This window comes from Euprymna scolopes, chromosome 7 (assembly GCF_053919585.1).
Source record: "Euprymna scolopes isolate OS-2025 chromosome 7, ASM5391958v1, whole genome shotgun sequence".
NCBI lineage: Eukaryota > Metazoa > Mollusca > Cephalopoda > Sepiida > Sepiolidae > Euprymna > Euprymna scolopes.
Window position 1 is genome coordinate 75,618,741 of NC_136488.1, and position 27,500 is coordinate 75,646,240.

Below are 27,500 nucleotides of genomic sequence, written 5' to 3' on the forward strand. Positions count from 1 at the left end.
AATTATCGATTTATCTACTAATCGATCCATCGATCTACATCTCCACATAGCAATCAAGCTATTTGCCTCCCAACTTACGTACCAATATAATTATTTACGAGTCTCGATGCCTCCGTTTAGTCTTGGTACCTCCTGCAAGGATAGCTGCGCGTGTCATTATGAGGCAAGGTGTGCGCAATCTCAACCATACTTCCCTGAATCTGAAAACCAGTTGCAAGGAGAGGCCCAAAACTGACTTGAAACGATGCTGACACAAGCGAAGCACATGCACGACTTGGAATTTTCGAATGGTCATCAGTTTTAGTACTAATCAAGTTCAACGGTGCTTAACTTCGGTGATCTGGCGATAACCGGTGTGTATACGTTTGACCTACCAATAAACCAATTATCTAACTAAAGACTTAACAAATTATGTATACATTTACTAATTTACCTATCTTGCTACAAATCTATCTACTTCTCTATATAACTACATATCTATCCACTTACTGATTTTCCTATCTATTCATGTACCTACCTACCTACACTTCTATTCATCTATAAACCTGCATATATAGTTAGACCGTTTTTTTTTATTGTAGATTATTGTAAATCTGGTTTACCAAAATATGTTACTCTGGATTGGAGAAAAAAGGACATCAATCTAAAGAAATTCTTACTTCCGGCAGTGAGGGCAGAAAAGAGTAACATTACTACGAGAACAAATTTATTTATTCTCAATATAATAAATATAAGATATTATATTTAATGAAAAAAAGCATTGTTGACTATGCAAAGAAACAGACACGCCATTCATCTTAGGTGAGTTGAAAGATTTTCCTAAAAAAAAGGTAGCATTATGGGAATATTTAATTCCCAAGCATATCCAATCGAATATATAACCAGACCAGTTAGAGGAGATCACCTTACGTCTTGCAGTTATTGCAGAGATATCGATATCTTTCTACATATAGCGCCTAGTATTCGCAAATGGTCAGCTATCATATACTAATCAAGTCCAACTTTGTTAACTTCGGTGATCTGACGAGAATCGATGTGTCATTGTGATTATCCCATATATTATATTATTTAATTGGAATTCATTATTGAGATGAGTATTATTTATTAATTTATTGCGGGCTATTATCCTCATCTTTCTTAGTTTTTGTTTCACGACGTTTCGGCCAACTATTCCTCTGGCATTCGTCAGGTGGTAACCGCGACGGGATAGGAACTCCGAATCTCCTAAGTGCATTCTCAGCAATTACGGCCTTCCATAGTTGTTGTTGAAATTTGCACATAATCTTTGAACAGATATTATCCGCCTAAAAAATAAAAGGGAAATGAAGATATACTACGTTGACAAATATTTATTAACAAATAATTAAATTACCAATATGCAAAAGTATTTAACACATTTACTAATATTTAATTAAATATCCTCTGTTCTGCTTTACAGTCTCCAAACGCTTTCCATAACTGCCTACTGGATGCATACAAGCACTTGCTGGTAATTGCAACCATTCTTCTCAAATTTTATTTAATTCCTTGATATCCTTGGAATCTCTTGCATGCTCCCTTAACTTCCACAGATTTTCGATAAGATGTAGGTCGGGTGCTGGTTAGGCTACTGTAGAACACTTATCCTTTTACTTATTTAAATCAGGGGCCAATCCTAAATCTTGATACTTTTTGAAAAATACTAAAAATACTAATGTACCAAATATTTTGAGTACATTTTTAATATATATATATATATATATATACACACACACACACACACACATATATATATATATATATATATATATGTGTGTGTGTGTGTGTGTGTGTGTGTGTGTGTGTGAGTGTGTAACAAAAGCCTGTATTCCAAATTTCAAGATGTTGACCATCTTACTTTTTATTTTTTAAGTACATCGAGATGCACAATTCTTGACAGTAACTGTTTCGGTATGCAGAATCATTCATGTAATGGTTATATCACATATTGAATTTATTCCACCCTTAATTCACTAGAAGAATAAGAACTTATCAACCTTTAAAGAAAACACAAGAGTATGTGCATGATTACAAAATCAGACATTTGAAAAGAATTTGCAATATTTTTTCAATGTCATGTTTGAATTCTATTCGTATTACTATCTATTAACAAAACTATATCTTGTTTAATATTTTATTAATTTGTTATTTATAATTAGTCTATATTTATTTATTTAGATAAATCTAATCTCAAATCTAAAATATGTATATTTTTCTGCGACACTAATTATTAAATTTGTATTCCTTCATAACCTATAATCTTCCTGTTTATTATATGTATAAATATTTTTAATTCTGTATATTATATATATATCTACATTTAAACATATTTCAGTTATTTCCATTTAATTAGTTTTAATTGACCATTCTTAATCCGACAGATTTTGTTATTTTTTTTCAAATTCCTTATATTTTATTGGTCCGAGGGAGATAACATGATGTAAACCACCTGAAACTCTAGTGTTTTTGAAACCTGTTCAATAGAAAGCAAGGCGTAATTATAATATATTAGTGTACTAACAGGCCGTTGAAAGACGCTTAAATAACATATTTTAATTTATGCAGATTTCGTATTTCTTATTATAGAGAACATTCCCCATTTATTGTTATATTGTACTCAATATATATCTTAATGGTTTCAAAAGGTAAAAATATACTGAGGTGCCATCAGCTTGAATCGAAAGCAAAACATTCAGCGTTTCAGCTTGTTCGCATTCCAGCGTTTTAGGCTTCGTCATTACCCTCTGAGCTACCACCAAATGGATGAAAAGACTAAATATTAAGTGGCTTCAAGCTAAAAATGTATATGTACGTATGATCAGAATGTATTCCACTCACTCCTGGCAAGGACATCTGTTTGTCTTCTAATTTGGACATCTACACAACTATTTTTGCTGGCTATAAACCGAATCAAAAGAGTTTCCCAGCTCCAAATACTTTATGCATAAAATTTCAAATGGTTATTCAACGCGTACTTTAAAATTATTATTCAATGTGAACATTGATATCAATATTTGACGTGCACTTCAAATTATTCTTGAACGGGTACCTTATAATTATTATTCAACGTGTAGTTTCCAATTCTTATTTAACGTGTAATTTAACATTAATATTCAACGTGTTGTTTTAGATTCTTATTTAACTTGGGAGGTAATCGAGATCAAGTGGTTATCGATAGGGACTGACAATATCGACGTTTTAAGTTCTAATTCAGCTCGTTCCAGAAAAAAAACCGCATTCTCTAAGTAGCTTACGTCATTCCGAGAAGAATTCTGACTACAACACTATCGAGGAAATCAATGCCAACAAGGGAACCTTCGGATTCATACGATGGGATAATAATGATTATAGAATGCGTACTTTAAATTCATTATTTGACTTGTACATTGATATAATAAGTTTACGTGTACTTTGAAAAACTTATTATGCATATATTTGAAATTATTAGTTTACGTTTGCATTATACTTATTATTTAACGTGTAATCTGAAATAATTATTTAACGTGCACTTAAAATTTATTAACTTATTATTCAACGTGCAGTATGAAATTATTCGACGTTTACGTTGAAATCGTTATTCTACTTGTTTTGCAATTATTCAACGTATATTTTGCAAGTATTATTATACCTGTACTTATAAATCATCATTAAACGTGCACTTTTAATTTATTATTATAATTGTAAAGTGATGTAATGATTTTAGGTGTACTTTGGAATTATTATTTAATATGGATTTTGACATTATTATTCTACGTGTATTTTAAATTCATTATAAAACGTGTGCTTTGAAATTATAATTTCGTGTGTAATGTGAAGTTTTCAAATGGAACTTATGTGTTTAAATTATTATTCAACGTGCAGTTTGAAATTATTATTAAACGTTTACTTTTACATCCTTATTCCATGTTTAGCTTAAAAAAATTATTCAATAAATATCCGAAATTATCATTCAAGACATGACTTTAAATTATTTACCGTGTACTTTGGAATTATTATTCAACGTTTAGTTTGAAATTATCATTCCACAGGAATTTTGAAATTATTCAACGTGTAATTGAACTTTTATTAAACGTATACTTGAAATATAATTCAACGTGTTTATTGAAATTATTATTAAACCTGTTATTGATATTATTATTCAACGTGTAATTGAAATTATATTTAACGTGTAATTGAAATTATTGCACAACGTGCACTTTACAAAATTTTGCTTTTATTTTTCAATTTACTGCTGTTATTTAACTATATTTCTTATTGTTAGTTCCAATGATTATTTCAACATTTTTACGGAAACTACACAACAATTTTAAGTAATTTTTATTAGATTATTTTATATAAAAGCTTCTGAACGTGAGAATATTTATTGATAAGATTAAGGAATTCCTTTCTTAGCAATTTGGTTATACAGCGAATTAAACCCAATCCTAATTCACTTTTTATGTCCTGTTTATATATCTATTTAAAATGTTATTCTCACAAACTAGATTTGCCATAAAAATCAGCCTCGAATATAAATCCATGAAATTAACCTAATTATTTATTTCATGAATCAAACATAAGTATATATTTTTGTGAAGCTTACTTGTCATAAGTACGTTTTTATAGAAAGAAATGTATATCGTGGCAAGTAAAAAAATAATTTTAGTATGTTTTACAGCTATGTTCCAAAGGTAATTTGAAATAAGTGCTTCACATAGTTGTTACTATTATTATAAATATTCCTTTTTACGTCTATACCCATTAAGCTAGGATAAATTAACTTCAAATTCTCCACAAAACTACCATACTTTTAAATTCATTAATAGCACTGTTCCGCCATCTAATTCCTTCGAACGGCTTTTGACCTCGATGCTGGTAAATGATTAGTATCACATATATATATATATATATATATATATATATAAATTTATATATACATACATACATACTTACTTACACACACGCGTATATATATATATATATGTGTGTGTGTGTGTGTGTGTGGATGTGTTAATTTTATAAAAGAAACAACACGAGTGCTCAATTCGTTTGGTAAGTTTGTTTCCTCATTCAAGTTACACTACACATACTTGTGATCGGTACCTACAGTTTTACGGAAACAATGGACACTGAAATCGCATTGTGTAAATAATAACATGTATGACCGGATCGTTTGCGAGTTTCATCTAATGTCACTCACCAAAGAGGCAGAAAATTACCTATCGTACTTCACACGACCATTACTTTGGCTGATCAAGTGATCGCACTTGTTATCTTTAATCCAACGGGTTGACTCTCCAGTGTTTCTGTGCAACCGAAATTATCAGTGGATAATCATCATATTGTATAGCGTCCATTTATTATATATATATATATATATATATATATATATATATATATATATATATCTTTTCTTCTCCATTAGTCTTATTTAATATAATATACATTTTAGCAGATTTCTAGAACCATCAATTCTTTTCTGAGAAGTTGATTGGTAGTCACCTGCTACATGTACGTTGTACTACTAGGACAATTTAAAATTTGTATAAATAATAATAAATAATTATATAAACTTATGAGCATGAATTAACTTCAATTTTCGGAATTTTGAAATGATAACTAATTATATATATATATATATATATATATATATATGAATATATATATATATATATATATATATATATATATATATATATATATATATATGGTTGTATGGTTTTATTGTTCAACCTAAGGGATTTTTACTTAAATCATCACAAATTATTCTGATGGACAGGACAAGAAAAATCCTGTCCATCTTATCAGAAAATTCAAGTTAAAAAGCTTTTTTAGCTTGAATTGTCTGATGAGATGGACAGGATACAACATATTTATTCTACTCACGTATTGAGAACTTTTCCCCCTTTTTTTTTACCAAGTATACCTCATAATATATATATATATATATATATATATTCATGTATATATGTATATATTCACACACACAAATATATATATATATAGGTATATATATATATATATGTGTGTGTGTATATATATATCGGAAGTAAACATTCCAAACCAACGGTGTATTGATATCACACATACTTTATTGATAATATAGTGCGTCTTACACGTGTTTTGCTGAAGAGGGAAAATTCACATAACATCTAATCAGAGACAGATTATTCATCTGTAAAATTACGCAGTTAAAGATTTGTTACTTTTCCCGTAGATTAAAAAGAATGAAAGTTGTTGGGAGTAAATAGAAATCCATAAAATAATTAGGATACTTGTTATATAAGCTTTTAGTATCCTATTGAAGTAAATCAATTGAATCGAACCTACACATTAAAATTATACATATATTTATAATCATATGTATATATATATATATATATATATATATATATATATATATATATATATATAGTAAGTTATAAAATTAAAATATATATGGCGATTAAGCTACACTGAATATTCCGCGTTTCATCCACTCTAGGATTCTTCCGGTTTATGCATAACTGAAGAATCCTAGAGTGGATTAAACGCGGAATATTCAGTGTAGCTTAATCGCCATATATATTTTATAACTTACTAACTAGCTCTACCCACATATTGAGCACAGTTAAAGTAAATACTTCAAGTTTACGCATAAATTTATACTTTCGTATATTAATTTATGTGAGTAAATGAAGTAGTTATATATATATATATATATATATATATATATATATATATATATATATATATATATATATATATATATAATGCTTAATTAAAAACGATGCAAAAATACATTCTTTAATTACTCGTGAAATTGCCACGGGTCTTAGCAGTTAATAAAAGAACATCGAAACAATGGCGTTCCAAATTGCAGTAAAGAAGCTAAAAATTGACAATATGAATAGTTCGTCATTATGACGCTAGGTGGCAAAACAAAATTTTGTCAAACTAATAATCATAAAAGAGAGCGCCACGAGAGACAAGTTAATGATGGCCGCAAATGAACATAGCAAATAGATAAAACGTATACAATACAAAACAAGTGAAAAAAGTGAGATGGAAAATAAAACTAAAAGCAATAACAGCATTACTTTAAGAACTTTTTTTAAAAAGATTGCTATCTTTTGAAACACTGACTAGACGAACTTTTAATTAAAATATGACGCTTTTTTTACCGTTTTACTTGTCTATTTAAATAGTTTCATTTTTTTCAGAAAAAATATAAACCTCTCCGCTTAACGTACGGCGTAAACAAAGTTGTCTTAAGCTGAGCAGTAGTCAGTACTAGATGGGTGACAATTTAGTAATACCAGACGCTATATGTGAGAGGGCATCAACCTGTTCCTGCAAAGAACTTCCAAGGTCTAGCGTGTCCATCTATCACTAGGGTGCTTTTGATACTATCATACATAACTTCACAGTCATCAATAGATCTAAGTTGCGCAACGTTAAGCTGGATTATAGGTGATCAATTAGGAAGCAAGGTTAAACTTGATCATAGGTGATCACTTAGGAAGCAACGTTAAGCTTGATTATTGGGGATCACTTAGGAAGAAGCGTTAAGCTTGATTATAGGTGATGCCTAAGGAAGCAACGTTAAGCTTCATATAGCTGGTCACTTAGGACAATTAGGCGCTGTATTGTAATATTGTTGGTGGTATATATTATGTATACGTTTGTCTTGTAGTGGTGTAATTATAGAAGAGTGTATATACATGTTAAATGTGTGTCACAGTCATCTATATGACATGTGTATGAACGTGTGTTTGTCTATGACCGTCTAGTGTTGTGATCGCTTTATCTAGAGTTCGTTGTGTGTGAATGCACGTTGAATTCCAGTTCATGACGGGACAAGAATATATACATAAATAACCTTACAACACAAAGGAAAGAATAAACCTGATTTGGGGGTTTAAACATCTATCTAATACGGAGCATATCTTGTCCATCCTTAGTCTTGTTTTGACGGATATTAGGAAAAACTGCAAGTAAAGTTTCGTACAAGTGAACATCTTTGTGATACTTACAGCAGCTTTTTTCCGGATTTTTCCCCCATTGGAAAGCTGCAACGCTGACCATGGATTTTTTTCTATTGATATTTTTCTCTACTTTGAGCCATTGTTGTCCGTGGGCCGTCTTCCTTCTTTTTTACTACAGACTGGGTCTGCTCTCTCTGACTCCCAACTTTTGACTATTAATACGTGTATTTCAAGCTCTATCCTAAGACCCACGTGATCTTAAGTGAAGTCTACGTCGTCAAAGTAATCTCCTATGATAAAAGTATACGTGCGACTGATGACATTTTAGGAACTTAATATTCCCTAGAATATTTCCTATAAGCAGATATTTCAGCTCGTTCAGAATGAATACGAAACCGTGAACAACACTAGGGACAATTCCTTAAACTTTTACTACTACTACTACTACTACTTGTAGTAGTATACAAAGTAGTAGTTGTATTATACATATAAGATGAGTTGTAAAAACAATTCTAAAATATAAATCCATAAAATAAACCTGAATATTTCTTCCCTTCAATAAAACACAAGCATAATTTTATGTGAAGCTTGCTTGACAGAAGTAGAGTTTAATACTGATGTTACAAGAAAAGAATCCTGTTCTTGTGAGTAAATATGAACTAGGATAGTCAAGGATTCGAACTTGCGAAGCTAGATTTGGAATTGAGAATTCCAATCATAAGTTAAAATAAACACAGAATGTTATTATAAATGGAATGTCCAGTAAATTGTTGATTCTGTTAAAATATTTAATAAATACAAATTTGGCTGGTAACTATTCACATTCTTAGAAGGAATGCATAATAAAATATGGGTTACATAATTAGAGAAGTAGGATAAATTGCTTTGTAAAACAACAAAGAGAATGGGAAATTTCCTGGTCGTCAGAAATCGTTTCAAAAACGTGAAAATCGCGTATGTTGATAACACGTGAGTTGTAGTCAGGTTGACCAGACATACGCGTGATTTCTCAATATAGGAAAGAGTTCGAAGTTAGTTGGTGGGATCAGATCAGTCAGATCAGAGAAGCAGAGAGGTTCAGACCGATTTTCCGTTAGAGTCAATGCCCCCTCTGGATGTGAGAGGGTTTTAGAGATAACCATGTAACAACTTTGAATCCTTGAAATACAAAATCATGTCCGACCGGTCGAAGAAGAAATAAACGTATCATCATGTGTTTTTATAACTGCCGTCTTCTGTGTTCATCATTACAACGAGAAAGGTAACGTGTTTATATTATATGTACAACTGTCAAACGTAAATGTCAAACGCACTGTCTCTCGGTCTATCTATCAATATATTAAAAAATCTCTTCTAGTTGAATTACAGGCTTGGTGCTCTTGTAGTAACATGTACACTGTCTGTCTCGTTATATATAAGAACTGTCTCTCTCTCTCTCTCTTTATATATACCTGTTTATGTCTCCATCTTGCAACAATATGAACACTTACAATGAATATATATAATATCTAGCATCTCACAACATTCAGCATGAACACCCCTAAGACTGTCTTTATCATTCTAAGACTCTTACAAACATGAAAAACAACAAATATATAAGTCGTCATCTAAATAAGAACAATCAAACATACTCACCAGATTTGGTACCCTCGAAAATAACACCCCTATGTAACACTACGTAATAATTTCAGTTCTCGTGCTAATCTCGTTCTTATAAGGTTAAGCTGAAAAGATAGTTGGAACCTGCCCCGTGAGAGAAGTTAAGTCTCTCGCCGAATACATGTTCATACAAAGGCTGGTACCTACATATATCGATGGTGGAGCGTTTAGCATCCGCGATACCGTCCCGTGTAGGCGAATTGAAATGCACGCATATGGCTTTAAACATATTGTAATGCCAAGTAGTCACTGAAACATTGGCAAACAATTTATTTGTGCACTCCTGTTCATCTCTCTCTCTCTCTCTCTTTCTATCGCTTTCTCTCTCTGCATATATGTATAGATATATGTTATATATATATATATATATATATATATATATGTATATCTATATATTATAAATGATACATATATAAATATATATAAATTATATACATTATATATATATATATATATATATATATATATATATATATTACAAGAGCCTGAAGTCTACTCGAGGATAAGTTAATGAATGTAAGGTGGTAGTGTAGTGATCGTTAGTAGTGTAGATTGGGTAGACTTTGGATTATTTAAGGGGACAGCTAAACAAGAACTTGTTTACATTGAACTTAAAAGGTACACTATTGTGATCGGCCGGAAAGTAGACTAGTCGAACAGTGTTCCGCAGACTGGCAGTTACCGGAAAGAAACCTTGTTCATGGACTCTAAATTTAGGCACATGTTGAGAGTGAGGGAAGTTGTTGATAATGGTTGTAGCTAGTTGACTGTTTATTTGAAAGTTTGGCAACGCTGGTCAATAAATTTGAACTCCGACAAGCACTTGCCACCTAAATGACGATAGAGCAGAGACAGGCTCTTAACGTCTCTGCTCTGGATAAAAGATTACAGGGAAGAGAGGGAAGAACACCTACTAGGTTTCGACGTCGGTTTTGAAGTCTATCCAAGCACGATAGGTCGCGGCTAGCAACACCTGCCGAGGTGTAGCAACATTCTTTCATTTTAGGACGTATTTGGCTCTTATGCAGATAGAAGATTGCATCGAAAGTGAGATACCTACATTTATCCATCTATCCTGGCAAAAGATTTGAAGCATGTGTTCCTTTTAAGATCAAGAGTGAACGTCAGTTCCTAGAACACGCACACACACACACACACACACACACACATACACACACATATATATATATATATATATATATATATATATATATATATATATATATATACGCAGAGTGTGTACGTTTGGATTCTTAATCCGGCAGAGGGATGTGATGCGTCTAGTGTATTAGGTATTAGTTAGTGTTAGGTTCATGCTTTCATGCCTTCTCGCTTCCAACTAACACGGCTGGCTTACCTCACGATGAAAAAGGAGCAGTTATGCATGTCTTCCCTGCTAGTACATCCTCAAGACTCCTACAGTGCCTCCACGTTGGTCTCACCCGGTAACTGGCTGGCTTGCGGCCCCAGGCTAAACTTGTATGAGATCTCGGAGTATTAGAGGACTCCAGAGGTAGTGTGTCATGGCCCACTGATGTGTGAGCATGCCCTGGCACACTACTAACCTCTACCTCACTGTCTTGTGTGTGCCCTTGGCCGGGCGAAGACTAGCGGAACCAACCCTAAAATCAAACACCACTGCCTTGTTAGCCTTTTCACTGCAAAAGGCTAAGAGATGGAAACTCTGACTTCAAATCCTACTGCTGCCTTGCAGTTTTCCTTAAAAGACTATGGAACCTCATCCAGAAAGAAAAGGCGTATTAGCGGACACGATGGGGCGACTGTTTACCTCACTGAGATTACTTTCGGCCAGAAGCTGCGGTCTCCTCTGCTGCCAATCGTCGCAGGTTCGTTTCACTGGACTTGACCATTAGAGGTTCAGAGGGTGTTTATCTGATGCTCATCAGATACTGTATCTAAACTGCATAAGCAAGTTTGGAGCCAAGTTGGAAAGTCCTGTGGTGATGGAGTGATGCTATGCCAACACCGATGGATAAATCACTGAGGCCCCAACTAGTCACCGTCAAGACTGACGAACTGCATGATGATGATGATGATGACATATGCGTATATATATATATATATATATATATAAACTGTACATAGCATATATTTAACAGAAACATGCAGATTAAATTATCTCATATTTAATTTGAAAGCTTCAAATTACCTGTCTGTTATTTTACCGTCATTTTAATGCTTGCAATGTTTATTAATGTTTATGCATTTCTGTCATATCTAATATAATTAGGTAATTTTGTTACAGAAATATATTATGCTATTTAAAAAAAATAATAATTTTGTGAAAAATTTAAATTTTTGAAATCATGAAACACTTATAATTTTCTTTCAATCACACCAATATTATAATCTTACGATATCAACCTCGAGCTCAAACGAGATTTAATAATGCCACGTAAAAGGTTAATGATGGCCGCAAATGAACAGAGAAAACGGATTACGTTTTTGTTAAAAAAAGTACTAAAATAATAAAATACGAAAATAGAAAAGTAAAAGTGAATTTAATCAAATAAATTATTTACTTTTATTCTTCATAGGTTGGTGATTTTTTTTCGACTCGCTTCGTATAATGACTCGACGAAGTTTTAATTAAAATATTACGCCTTTTAAAATGGAAATTGCGTGTTCCAAATGTCATATCTTAATACATTAACGGAAAGAAAACCTGATACTGAAAGTAATACTGCTTCTTCTAATTGGAGCGTTATTTAATTCATGATGATTTTTGTAAGAGAGCATCTGTTAGCTCTGATTGGTCGAGCCTGATCATGTGGTAACTCACTGGTTGTGAATCGAACATTTCAGTATTTAAGTAGGCTTATATTAAAAAAGGTCACCTCTTAGACTTCTTGTGACAGACCTGGTAAAGGAAATGATGAAATGTTCTTTCCTATTTGCTTGTCTTTTACACATGTTCTCATACAAAAGGTTCCTACGCTCTTACACAATGTTTACATTATTGTTCTACTCTGACAGATTTTTCAAGCTTTATCGGTAAGTCATTACAATGTATTATGCATAATTATCTGATATTTTCCCTACTTTATTTGTTTCATCTCGTTTGGCCCGTTTGTCTAGGGGTCTCCATCAAATAGTTGTTTTAATACCTCATTGTAATACAACTTCCTATTCCAGTAGCATCTTTCCAAGAACGGCAATGTTTGTTGAACTCACTTCCTGCTAACTGTATTCCGTCTAAGTACAGCGTTGCTTTATTTAAGAAAGGCATCTCCAGTGCTTGCAATAATCAGTGTTAATTTTTTGTTATGTCCTTACATCAAGTGGCTTCTTGCTTTGTCTCGAGCTATTTCCATGTAGTGCTAATTGTAAAGTCCCTCCTCTCTACATTACAAGCTGGTTGTATCTATTTTGTAGCATCTAACTAGGCATAGAAACTTTGAGTGTTTTTGAACTGGGAAGGAAAGCATGAGAAGAGATGATTTTCAGGTGTGTAGGAAGGGCCATAATTTAACCTTCTAGTGCAGAGCTTGTTTACTTACTTTGATGTTAGAGTCTCGACATAGCCGGGAAACTTGACTTTAGTTGTTGGACCCTTTGATTACGTATGTATGTATGTATTATGTATGTATATATGTATGTATGTATGTATGTATGTATACAAGGAAGATATCGTAGGACACTTGTAGCTTTTGTAATCTATACCCGGCTGGCAAATTCACGCCTCACACCTAAATGGGGCAATGCAAGTTATGAGATTTTGATGAATTCCGAAATAGCTTAACACATTTAGAACAAAAAGAAAAGGAATTAAATTATAAAATATATACCCTCTTCAAAGAGATGCTAACAGAACAGAAATACGTTGTTCCAAAAGTAAATCCTCCTATTTTTTACTCAAAAATTGAATGGCCACGAATACGGATTTTTTGCCATTAAAACAAGCCGGTCTTGTGTTATAGAATTTATTTTTCTACATTGTCACAACCATTCCCAATGGACTTTTCTCGGGATTTCAATAAGCCATATCTGTTTCTAAGGTACATCCACAACAGGGAATTCTTTCTTACACCGTCAATATCTGTAACTGAAAGTATACATTTTAAGGTATTGAATGCTTTAGTTCAGTCATCATAACAATGCAATTCACATTTCTTTCTGATCCTTCTGGACGGAATAAAAACAGAATGTGTTATATTTGTTATCCTTAATACGAATGAGGATTTGGATTGTTTCGCTTTCAATAATTGATTAATGACGTCATCTAAATCGCAAACTGATTTCATTACAAAAATATTACTCATTTTCAAGATCGAAACCTACATGAGCAGTGGTCGTTCGAATACACCTATATTTCCAATTTGTATAACAAAACAGTCATATACATAAAAGGATATGTTCAAGATATTAATAATTAAATTCGATTATTGATTACAATGTAACAGAACAGAAACAAAGTCTCGAGTTTGGACTTTATTTCAGTTCATCAGTGGAACATATCCAAAGTCAGGATTCAAAACCCGAATCGTTTGCATGTTAGGCTGCCACCTGAGCGACCACGCCGCATACAAGACTATTTATTAGCTAAAACAGAACAAACAAACTGCAGACGATAAATGATGAGACTGCGACCTGGGTTCTTAGTAGTTAGATAGCTACAACCCTTGTTAAGAAGAAGTAGGTATATTCCACAGTCGGATCTCTCAGCTGCTGACTTGATCTGTGATAGTTAATAGACTTTCTTGTATGTAGTTTGGTAGCTCAGGTAGCAGGGTGTTCGCCTCACGTGCAAACGACGCAGGTTTCAAAACCTGCGTTTGAATATGCTCAACTGATGATCCCAAAGTAGGATTTGACTGGAGTCTTTGCATTCTATGGCCTTCATACGTTTGTAAGCTGCAGCGTGGTTTGATTATATATATATATATATATATATATATATATATATATATATATATATATATATATATATACATATGGTAATGTTAATGTATTTGGCTACAAAACATCAAGTTAAGAATAGCGTTATGTCAAAATGGGCACTGATTGGAAGTAAAACGAAATCCGAAACACTGAATTCTATTTTCTTGGGTGTTAAAAACATTATTTATTTTAAAGTTATATATGCTGCATATGGACCTATGTATTTACAGTATGTTTTTATTAACTAGTGCAGAGAAAGTACAGAGTAGTTTCTAAAAGTCAGGTTCGTATTCGCCAAAATTATCTATAAATTAATTAAAACTGATAATGTTTTATCATAACTAAAAATAAAATTCTTTTGAATAAAATAGTTTGTTTTATCTTGGAAGTGCACTCCTAGGGTTCAATTCAATGTTTCCAATATGTTTGCTTGAATTGTTATCTGTTTACAATGCTGTTTTTTTATTAAATTGTTTAGTGAAAGTACAGAATATTTTTTAATAATGTCATAATCTGCATAAGTACTTTAAAGTATTTACATTCTTATTGCTTAATGGAAAAGCTGTTTTTTTTAATGGAATAGACTTTTATTTGGGGAGGCACTTTGAGTTGGTGCAGAAAAAAAAGCCGTGGTCATATCGATGAGTGGGCGCGTCGGGATGAATTCAATGTTTGCGGTATGTTTTATTTTAAATTAACTTGTAAGCGGTTACGATAAATTGTCAGACGAAATACAGAATAGTTTTTAAAATCGTTATTCGTATTTTGCAGCAATACACGTAAAATAAATAAGATATGTGAATTTGGAATTGTTAAGCGTACATAGGGTGGGTAGGAGCGTAGCTAAGACGCTTTGATGTGTTATATAGACGTCAAATGTCGCTGGATGAGAGGTCGAATGTATAAAATATTCGGTCTCTCCTTAGTAGTTAATGTTCATGTTTCAGTTTGTTACCATTACAAGAAAAGATTGCTTATAAGCAATGACGTTATTTTCATGCTTTTCAACAGGAAGATGGTAAACAACATTAGTAAGCATGAATGTGAGTATGTGTGATAATAATAGTTGTAGTAGTGTTAGGTAACAAAATGTTTAGACGAAATTAGATAAATATAAATATGGAAGAAGCAAAGATGGTTTAAGTCAATTTCCAAATTTTTCATAAATGAATAGCCTCTAAAAAAAACTTACAGCATGATTAAATGAAGTTTCTGAGCAAATGTATTTATTTATTTTTGTCCATAAATCTTAAGCCATTAAAAAACTGGGTTGTTTTCAATACAGTAACAACACATAATTCATATATTTCATTATTTGGCTTGAGTAAATAACATATTAATTTGAAACGGAAACAAACATTCCATTAGTAGGTTTCGTTAGATTGTTACGTGTTTACAATGTTTTTTTTTTATAAAATTGTTTAGTTAAATTACAGAATAATTTAAAACATTTTAAAATAATAAAATATATATTTTAAATTGTCTAAAATAATAAAAAAATATTTTTTTAAATATTCTAAAATAATAAAATATATTTTTTTAATAAGGTAATATAACAAAAAGTAATTTAAATAGTCTAAAATATTAAAATATATTTTTAAATATTATAAAATAATAAAATATATTTTTAAATAGTCCAAAATAATGAAATATATTTTTAAATATTCTAAAAAATAAAATATATTTATTAAATAGTCTAATATAATAACAAGTATTTAAAAGGTTTAAAATAATAATGTATATTTTTAAATAATCCAAAATAATGAAATATATTTTAAATAGTCTAAAATAATCAAATATATTTTTAAATATTCTAAAATAATAAAGTATATTTTTTAAATAGTCTAAAATAATCCAATATATTTGTAACAGTCAAAAATAATTAAATATATTTTTTAAATCGTCTAATATAATCAAATATATTTTTAAATACTCTAAAATAATAAAATATATTTTTAAATGGTCTAGTATAATAAAAAGTATTTTAAATAGCCTAAAATAGTAAAGTATATTTAAAATAGTCTAAAATAAAATATATATTTTAAATAGTCTAAAATAATAAAATATATTTTTTAATATTCTAAAATAATAAATCGTATTTTTAAAAAGGCTAATATAATAGAAAGTATTGTAAATAGTATTAAATTATAAAATATATTTTTGAATAGTCATAAATAATGAATTATAATTTTTAATAGTCTAAAATCATAAAATATATTTTCTGAATAGTCTAATATGATAAAAAAGTTTTTTACATAGTCTAAATAATAAAGTATGTTTTTAAATATTCTAAAATAATAACATATATTTCTTAATAGTCTAAAATAATACAATATATTTTTTAATCGTCTAAAACAAACATTAGCCGATTGAGTATCTATTTTGTACAAATGCCAATAAGCAACGTAACATTTCGTTTTAACGCTGTATGTGAAGAAGCAAAGTGAAAGAGAAAAAGATGCAGATTTATTATATTTAGAATGCTCATACGTATTCGAATGTAATGAGAATGAATGTCAAAAATGGCAGAGAGAATAATCTCACAAAGTATAAATATATGAGATTAATTTGTGTATACTTTTACGATGGATAAACGGATTTATTTTTAACAGTTATTATTTTATGCTATTAAAAGTAAATTAAAATTAAGAACAGTTATAATGAGTTATAATAATAAACATCTATTTTTGGTAATGTGTATTAGAAATTCTCATTGAAAACGTTTTGTATTTTTGTGCTCGAAAACTGGACTCCTATTCTGAAGAACATTTGTTTCTATATCGAACTGCTGATGACGGTCTATCTCCTTGTATTGTTAAACAAAGGAAAAAAGATACCGGTCGTTAATGTAAGTTTTTAGGGGCAAACATAATATGTGGTAAAAGGCCATATTTAAGAAAACGATTAATTGCTCGGTAACATGTGGGTAATTATGTCTGAGAATATAAACACCCGGTTTTCTCGGGTTCGTGAGAGTTCTGAATTTCATGAGGACGAAACTATATATATTTTTTTAAATATTTTTTATTACATTTTCACCCCAAACAAGGCCCATTGCCACAAGATGTCAGTTCACGTTGCACTTGAACTTCTGCATGTCAGTACAGTTAGGGAAGCAGGAACCTGGAATGGAACTCCAGAGTCTAGCGGTTCTGGGGAAGAAACTATTGGAGTAGAAAGATCTTTTACATCTAGGGATCTCTACTGTGTGGGGTGGGATTTAGCTGCCTGTCGGGTTTGTCTAGGGTGTCTACGTCGTGGGGGCACAAGTGTCTGCAGTTTGCTACTACCTATGTGGAACTACGTATTTAAGAGAGTAATTTTAAAAGAGGCTGAAATGTATTTCACTGCTAATTTTCCTCCCCGTGTAAAGCAATCAAAATAAAACCTTTTCTAGCTACAAATGTAAATGATTTTCCATTCCCCCGTTCTCTCTCTTACTAATGATAACCGAAAATTCCTTAAGCAAAGTTTATTTCCATAATCTACCTAACCGTGGGAAATATAACGCGAGACTGCTTCCCAACATACTAAATATTGTCCTATTTAAGTCTAACGTGAAATACATTTTGTTTAGTCGCCCTCTCAGATAGACAAATTCTATGAAATTTCCGCCACCATAACAAACAATCACGGTTTTGTCTGACCGCCAACCATTAAGCCTTATCTTCGAGTGACCTTTCGCCCTCTGATAAGTGGCGGCGTTTGCTTTATATATATATATATATATATATATATATATATATATATATATATATATATATATATATATATATATTAAAGTCGGTCATTAAAAAAAACAGAAAATAAGAACAAGTAGACAGAGGAGCGATGGTAGGCAACCGCCTCAGTATTTGACGACCTCCAGTCTCCTATGCTATCTACTCAGCGAAACACGCGCCTTTGTCCTTTACATCACAAATATGTATTATTTCGGCCTGTATACATGGTGTAAGGGGTGGGGACTGGCTGTCCAACCAATTGACCACTCAACTTCAGCCTTTCATGAATTGGTATCAGTTACAAGATGGTTATTGTTCGCCCGCGGAATCCGGATAAGTACTGGCTTTTACGGACATTGTTTCGCCATGATACGCACTTCAAATATTGGCTTTCGATCGCTAAAAGGCTTCGCCAAATATCGACTAATATAATTACATTAATTTGCCTTCATTATGGTCAAACTAAACTTAGCTATGCGCCCAGCCTTTACAAACTTACGGACAGACACACACATACATATATATGTGTATATTATACTCTCTAAATAAAAACACACACATTTATATAATAATTTATATCGGTATAAAGATTTTAACATCAGCAAGTTATGTGTACCGTTTCTCAAACAAAACAGATATTTATTATTACCAAGTCTCTTCACCAAAACATCTTATTGATACCAGAATTTAAAATTTTACTTAAAATAAAGTACGCAGCAACTTAAGAATAGGTAGGAGAAAAATATCTCAACATTAATCAATATACAACTTTCTGGAAGTTACAAAGGGTGGACAATTATTCACTGAAGGAATTTTTGAACAAAAATTTGAGAAAGTATTTGTGAATAATATAGTATTTTAAATGACTTCGATTTTTAGCTTTAAATCGAATACTATCTTATTTTGAATACTTGATCAGGGTTTATTGTATGGCGAATTATCTTCCTATCAGATTTTCCTGACAAACTCTTGCACAGAGATACACGCTTACGTGGTGTTGTGTAAGCAATTCAAACCCTTCAAATGTACTATATATATATATATATATATATATATATATATATATATATATATATATATATACATACAATGTTCAGAATGTGAAAGATTATATAATTATTTCCCAAGCCAAACAACGTCGCATCCCACTGATGATTCCCGAAAGAATGAAACACTGGTGTCTGTAGGCATTTAATACTTATTATAATATATATATATATATATATATATACTAAATGGCCAAGAAATTATCGAGTGCGAAAAGATATCCCTTTTATTGATTCTATTACGTTAATTTGAATTCGTTGCGGTCAAACTAAACGAAATGGATACGCGCACACGCCCTGCGTCGTATTTCTCAAAGAAATATATGTGTTTATTTTAAATTCTTGGGAGATATACTTATATTTTAATAGTGACTCCACGAAATCTTAAAGATGCTTAAGTATTAAGAGAAATATGTGTAAATAGTATGACGACGCTTGTGGAATTAAACCACATTTTCACACGCAAACGTACGCACGCACACACAGAGACATATATATATATATATATATATATATATATATATATATATATATATAAGCATTAAGGGAAATTGAATTATATAGTAGACACTCTCCTTGTGTATTACTCTGTACAAAGGTCTCTCAGATTGAAATGAGTATATTTCGTCATAAAATTAAACTCTGCCCAAACATTCAACATAACATTGTTTGAAAGTCCAAATATACACTATCTCATAATAGTAATGGTGTATTTTCCCTACCTGATTTTTCCCAAGTAACAGCAGTTAGCTGGATACTCCACCAGGCTAGATTAATTCCTGTTCCGGAATACTATAGAACCAAAAGAGGACAAGAAAGCTATAATGTAACAAAGTTAACTGATCAATCGAGAAAACAAATAGCAATTCTCTCAATCGTTTTACTAACTGGACATTTGACAGGACTTTAATGAAATCTTTGAATAGTTGTATGCTGGTCTAAAAGGTGAATGTGTGGTAGGATAAGAAAGGACTGAAGCATTGGGGGGGGGAGCTGTGTAACCTAGGAAATCAACAAATAAACAAAATATCTTTCCTGTTGCTTTTCTTTCTCAAAGCAAATATTCAAGATGATATTTACGCGCGACCGCGCGGAGTGACACTGGATCTGTTTAGCGAAATATGAGAGTATTTTATTTTACTTTTTTTTTTTTTTTTTTTTTACATTTCCTGGTGTACTGCAGAAATATCCGCTGATGCTGGGTGTCAATTAGTAGAAGTAATTAGCTTATTATAACGCGGATGTTTTCTGTCGATAACTGTCATTGGGTTGTATAGTTCAAAGTTTATACTTAAAAAATATCGAATTTTATCCTGAAACAGTGAGAGATATATTCCCATTTTCTTAGTAGCACTACTGGTCGTATAGGTGAAAACTGAAATAACTTAAAGGGAAATTAATTAGAACATGAAGGGAAGATGCATATATATATATATATATGTATATATATATATATATATATATATATATATATATATATAGACAATGAAATATGCATACTTGGAAGAAATAAACTTTTATTTTGTCATCTAATACGTCTTCGTAACGTGTACATCAACAGAAAAGTATAAATATAACAGCGCTAATAGTATTCAAATGTTTTTATATACATAATATATATATATATATATATATATATATTAATTTTATTTATACAAACATTAATGGCTACATATGTGCATACATGTTTCTGTAATCACCAACGTTGGAAGATTACGTCTTCAGGCCAAGGATTACCGTCGAAAGTGATATTTCCACCAAATACATGTTCCTATTTCGTTTATCAAGTTAGCATGCAACCTGGGTGGGAGTCATAAAAAACGGTAAAAGGATGAGTGAGGTCTTTTGAAGATAATAAACATCTTTTTCATTTCCCTTTCCCCTTCCAAGCTAACTTTTGGTCTTATGGCATAAGGTACTTGAGAATTTAGTTTTCTTGTCTTGGAGTCTGTAAGTTAAGAACCTTAGCGATGGTCAGCTAAGTACTGACCGGTGCCTTTTAATCTACATCCACCCACACACACACATGCAACACACACATAACACACACATACACAGGCACCGCCACACACACACACATTAATACGTATATCCAAAAGCGAATCCATGCTGTACGCTTTTTTTTTTATTATTCACAACACACACACTGAAACTAGACAATAACTCTGAAACTACGCAGGAATAGAGTTAAAATTACATTAAGGTAAATAAAACAAGACAAAAATAAATAAAATTAAATAAAAATAAAAATAAAATAAAATGAAAACAAATAAACAAACAAACTATGAATAAATATAAAACACGAAAGTTATCTAAATACCACATGTACCTATATACATATATCAATATACTTATAAATGCCTACATTTTGCCACACCCGCGCATATATACACACACACATTACAGACATACAGAGACGAATAATAGCGTTTTTCTTTACTTCTGTAGCGTGGTAACCCCTTCGTACATTCAATAGTATGCTACCACACTCCAGACGGGTGCATATATATGTATATACATATATATACATATATATATATACACATATATACACATATACATATATATATACACATATATAAACACACATACATACACACATACATACATATATATATACATATATATACATACACACATACACATATAACATATATATAAACAATATTCGGACATTCATACATTCTTGTAGTCTATATTGTTACAACAATCATATACGAGGCAGTCTATTCTAATAGTTCAGAAATATATATGCATATACATACATCTACATACAATACACACAGTGTTACTAAAAAAGTTGAAACATATCTCCCAATGTTTCAGAATAAAATTATATGTTTACAAGTGCATACTTTAAGATATTCCACGCAGTGACAGTTATAGACAGGAAACGTTCGCGTTATTATAATCTGATTTCTTCTACTTATTGGCGCCCGACAACAGCAGATACTTCCGCTAGTTCATCAATGGAACATAAAAAGAATTTTTTTTATCTCATATTTCTCTGAACAGATCCAGTGTCACTCCGCACGCACGTAAACAAGATCTTGAAGATCTTCTTTGAGGAAGAAGGGCCACGCGGGAGCCATTTTGTTTACTTTTTGAAAGAACATTTTTTTCGAACGTAACTCAGCTCGAAATAAACTTGTTTCACCCCCTCCCCCGTTCCCCTAATATCCTCACCTTTCAAACCAGCAAGCCACCAAAGAAATAAACACAACACCGTAGATTAGATAAGGAGAAAGGAAGATGGAAAGATAAAAAGAAAGAAAGAAAAAGGTAATTGACGGAAGAGAATGTGAAAAAGATGAAGATGAAGCATGGAACGTCTTCAGGGATGACTAAAATATTTCGTTTTTTTTTGTTTTGTTTTTTGTTTTTTTTTCTGGTTTTCTTTTTCCACTAATTTAGAATTTATCATTATTTTTTTTTTTTTGAAAAAAAAAAGTACTTTTCACCTTTGAAATAAAAGAGGGTGGGTGGGTATATTTGCTGTTTGAAGTCGACAGGCCTCATTCCCATGGCAGGTCTATTCAGTTTATTAGCAAAATTAAACACAAAGAAATAGAGAAAATATCCAAAGAGGAAAAGAAATTTCCCGCCTGCATTTTAACTTTTCTCTTTCGTACTTTTTTGTTTTTTAAATTCAGTAATAATAATAATAATAATAATAATAATAATAATAATGATGATGATTATGATAATAAAATAATAAGAATAATAATGAAAATAATAATGATAATAATAAAGATAATAATAATAATGATAATGATAATAATTATACTACTAATAATAATGATAATAATAATACTATTAATAATAATAATGATGATGACAGTGACCCTGCTGAACATGGTGGAGGTGGTGATATTGTTGTTGTAGCTGGTGTGGCTGCTGTTGCTATTCGTGATAGTGATAATGATGACCATGATGTTGGTTGTCATCGTAGAAGCGAAAATAGTTGTGATGATTATCACGATGATGATGATGATTTTGATGACGACGATGATGATAATGATGATAGTGATAATGAGAGTAGTAATGCCAATGATTATGGTGGTGATGATGCTGCTGCTGTTGCTGCTGATAATGACACCGATGTTATCGTCTCACAAAGAAGAAAAATATTAAAAAAGCGAAAGGGTTAAATATATTTTCTCAGTTGGGACATATTATGATGAGGGGTGAGATGAGAGGATTTGAATGAGCGGCATCTTTAACTCGTTCTTCGTATTAGAAAAAGAAAGGAAGAATGAGATAAAAATGGAAAGAGAGAGAGATAGAAAGAGAGAGAGAGAGAGAGATTAAATAAGGACGCCACCATTTCTATCGTTTTTGTTATGAGTTTAAAAAATAATTTAAATAAGAAATGAAACGTATGCACCTTAGGAGGAGATATAGATAGCATGTATGAAGTCATGCAATATCCTTCTTTTTTTCCTTCCTTCTTTCCTTGGCTGTTTCCTTCTCTTCTTTTCTTTCTTCTCTTCATTTTTTTTCTAATTGACTTAGTAGTCTTACATTTCTTCTTCTCTTTTTTTATGTGGCTTCTCTTCTACTGCTCTAGTTTTGTTCTTTTCGTTTTCGCGTCTTTGTCGTCTTCATTTTTTTCTTTTTTTCTTTTTCTTGTATTTTTCCCGGTTTCGTCTTGCTCTTCGTTTTGTCACTCCCTTCTCTTCTCTTGTTGATATTGCTCTTTTTTTTCTTTTCTACTACTACTACTACTACTACTACTACTACTACTACTACTACTACCCACTATCTTCTAGTTCGTTTTCTTGTTGTATCTAGTTTTCTTCTTCATCTTCATCGTCTTGCCTACGTCAACTAATATTCGCTTTTATTAACATTTACATGATTTTTCATCTTTCCCTTCATTTTATTCTTCTATTCTTTTGTTTAGTTTTAAGAATTTTTCCGGTTGTTGGTTTTCTTCGTCCTATTCACCCTATCTGTTTTTTCCTCACCATAAAACGTTATTCGTTCCGTTGTTTTCTCTCAAATCTCAAACAAGATTGATATAAAGAAAAATACACGTCCTTCTACTCCTTAGAGATAGATTACTCAAATCCATATCTTTTTATGTTAATTCTCTGCCATTTTTATTTTCAAATTTCTCTTCTCGACAGTTTTTTTTTTAGTGTTAATTCCTATTGTCCTTTTGCAGTTGTTTCTATACGTTTTGTCGCACAATTCGAAATAGCTTTTCGTAGCAGAAAACGGCAAAAGTTGTCACAGACTCACATTGTTCGAATGGATGGAAGTGTGGGGTAGGAGCATCTCCTCAAAATAGAGAATTAATACAATGAACGCTATTAGCAAATGGTTTTTTTTATTTCGTTTAAAAATTTAATAAAACACGTGCTTTCGAAACTGAGTGTTAAACAAGTTTAGACTCATGATAGTTGAAGATTGTCACAGTTTAAAGAAATTGTTAAAAATTTCTAAGCCGCTAACTTTACGCGATTTTGCTTTTCACTTTAATTTTATGTTAGAAAATAACACGTGCACCACGCTTAAATGATGATATTCATACAATATAATTTAAATGCAGAGATATAGGGTTTTACTAGTTTTATGTTCTTAATAAATATTATCAGTACAATATCTTTCAGCGATGTAACTCTATCTATCCACACACACACACACACACACACACACACACACACACACACACACACACACACACACACACACACACCCATATATATATATATTTATATATATATATATATAATTATTTACTCTAATAATTATTAAATACCTACAGAAACTAGTGTTTCATCCTTTCGGGAATCTTCAATACAGGTTGTCACGACTAACACCAGCCGATAGACTTAAACCCGGCGACAGAAGGTATTCCTGGCTTCATTAGCAAGAATCATATCCATTCGGTTATCATTAATCGCAAGAGATATTGTTGAATTTTAAACAATTATTTCATTAAATGTTTCTAACGTCAGTCAGAATGATCTAGTCATTATATGACGATCTCTCTCTCTCTCTCTCACTCTCTCTGTATATATATATATATAACTATTTCATTTATTCACATAAATTTACTATACGAAAGTATAGATATATGCGTAAACTTTAAGTATTTACTTCAAAAGTGCTCAATACGTAGGTAGAGCTAGTTAGTAATTTATAAAATATATATGGCGATTAAGCTACACTGAATATTCTGCGTTTCATCCAACTATAGGATTCGTCAGGCTTATGCGCATAAGCCTGACGAATCCTATAGTTGGATGAAACGCAGAATATTCAGTGTAGCTTAATCGCCATATATATTTTATAAATTACTATATATATATATATATATATATATATATACATATGGTATATTTCATTAAATAAAATAGACGTTTTTTGTCTATTAATTCTATTTTCGATCCTTTGCAACTTCCGAATAACCGTCTTCACTTCTGGCGGGAACTGGCTGATGTAATAACCATATTATCATAAGTCTGAATACTTTTCAATCATTCAGGATTCATCGTCAGGATTAAATTAATCTAACTTGTTTTGAATTATTTATTTTTTCTCATAAAATATTAGTAATTACTATGAATTTAAATCTAAATTCTACATCTAAATATAGAAGAGATTTGTACAGAAGAACAGAAAGCACATATAACGGCCGCATGGAGCAATGTTTATAACCTATTGGAGATATCACTTACAACCCCCGTCGGCAACAGTTTAAATAGTCGGTTACCAACTTGATAGTTGACAGTTGGATCACAGCTTCGTTTACCAGCCACACAAAGGGATGTAATACAGCGATACAGAGTAATGACTGTATCTCTATCTCAACCTCTACAATTATAAATGCAACTTTGTCTGCGTGTGTGTGAGTTCGGTCCTTATAAACTCCGAAACGGCTGAACAGATTTTCTTTAAAATTTAAAGAACTTTAGAGTATATGTCTGGGAGTGATCTTAGTTAAGTTTTGTTCTAGAATACCCCGATAGTTATCGATAATCGATAATCGAAACAGTTATTTGAATGGGTCTATCATAGGTAAAGCCATTTTTCGATGTCGTCGCTTAGCAAGAGTGATAGAACAACGGGCCGTGAAATGTTTATGGTGAGTAAGTTGATAGTGTGTTTTATTTTTTGCATGGTGTGATCTGTAGGTTAAAACGCCACACGTAAATTTCTTTTTTTTCACTATGTGAAAAGAGGTCTCTATAAAATATTATAAAAGAAACAGTAGGTTCTCTAGAGTGCAATGTAGAATAACATATATTAGGGACTAAATTACTACATGGAAGCATGTGAAGCTTCCCCACAGGCGATTTCACGGATTTCGATGACAACAAAAATATAGGAGTGTGGAATATTCGATGGTAATCATTCAATCTCTGGCAACGACGAGTCTCCCTGCTAGTATATATATATATGTATATATATATATATTATATATTATATATATATATATACGTAAATATTTAATATTAATATAAAATTTTCACCATTTAATCTCAAATAATGTTTATTGTGAACCTCAGAGCATTCTTAAATAAACAATAGAAAATTTGTTACAAAAACATGCTTTTATTCATTAGCCAATCCTATGTATTTTTGCTAACTCTGCTTAGCATGAATATGGCGTCTATAAAATAGACAGAATCTTTTGTTTCGAATTGAACTTGCATATACAAATAACATTATAATGTGAATGATACTATTTTTTTCCTAATTGTCTGAATTTTGGATATGTACACTTTATAGAAAAGCATAGACTTATGACAATATATTTTGATTGTCTAAGTCTCCACAAAACGATTGAGCAAGATCCAAATATTTTAAAGATAAAAACATGAGTGCTTTAATATAATCTTCCGATTATATATATATATATATATATATATATATATATATATATATATATATATATATATATATATATATAGTCACGTTGACATATCACCGAAGTAAACCCTGGCTAGTACCAGATGGGTGACCATTTGGGAATCCTAGGCGCTGTATGTGCTTTCCGCTTATCTAGGCTTTGTTTTCAGTCGTTTTGAACCTCCGATTGCCACTGGTATTTAACAATGTCCACTCAGATGAGGTGTGTATTGAGATTGCGCAACACTTGCCCCAAAAGTTCTCGCGCAGGCACCCTTACAGTGGATATTCAGTCTCTCTCTCTCTCTCTCTCTCTCTCTCTCTCTCTCTCTATATATATATAT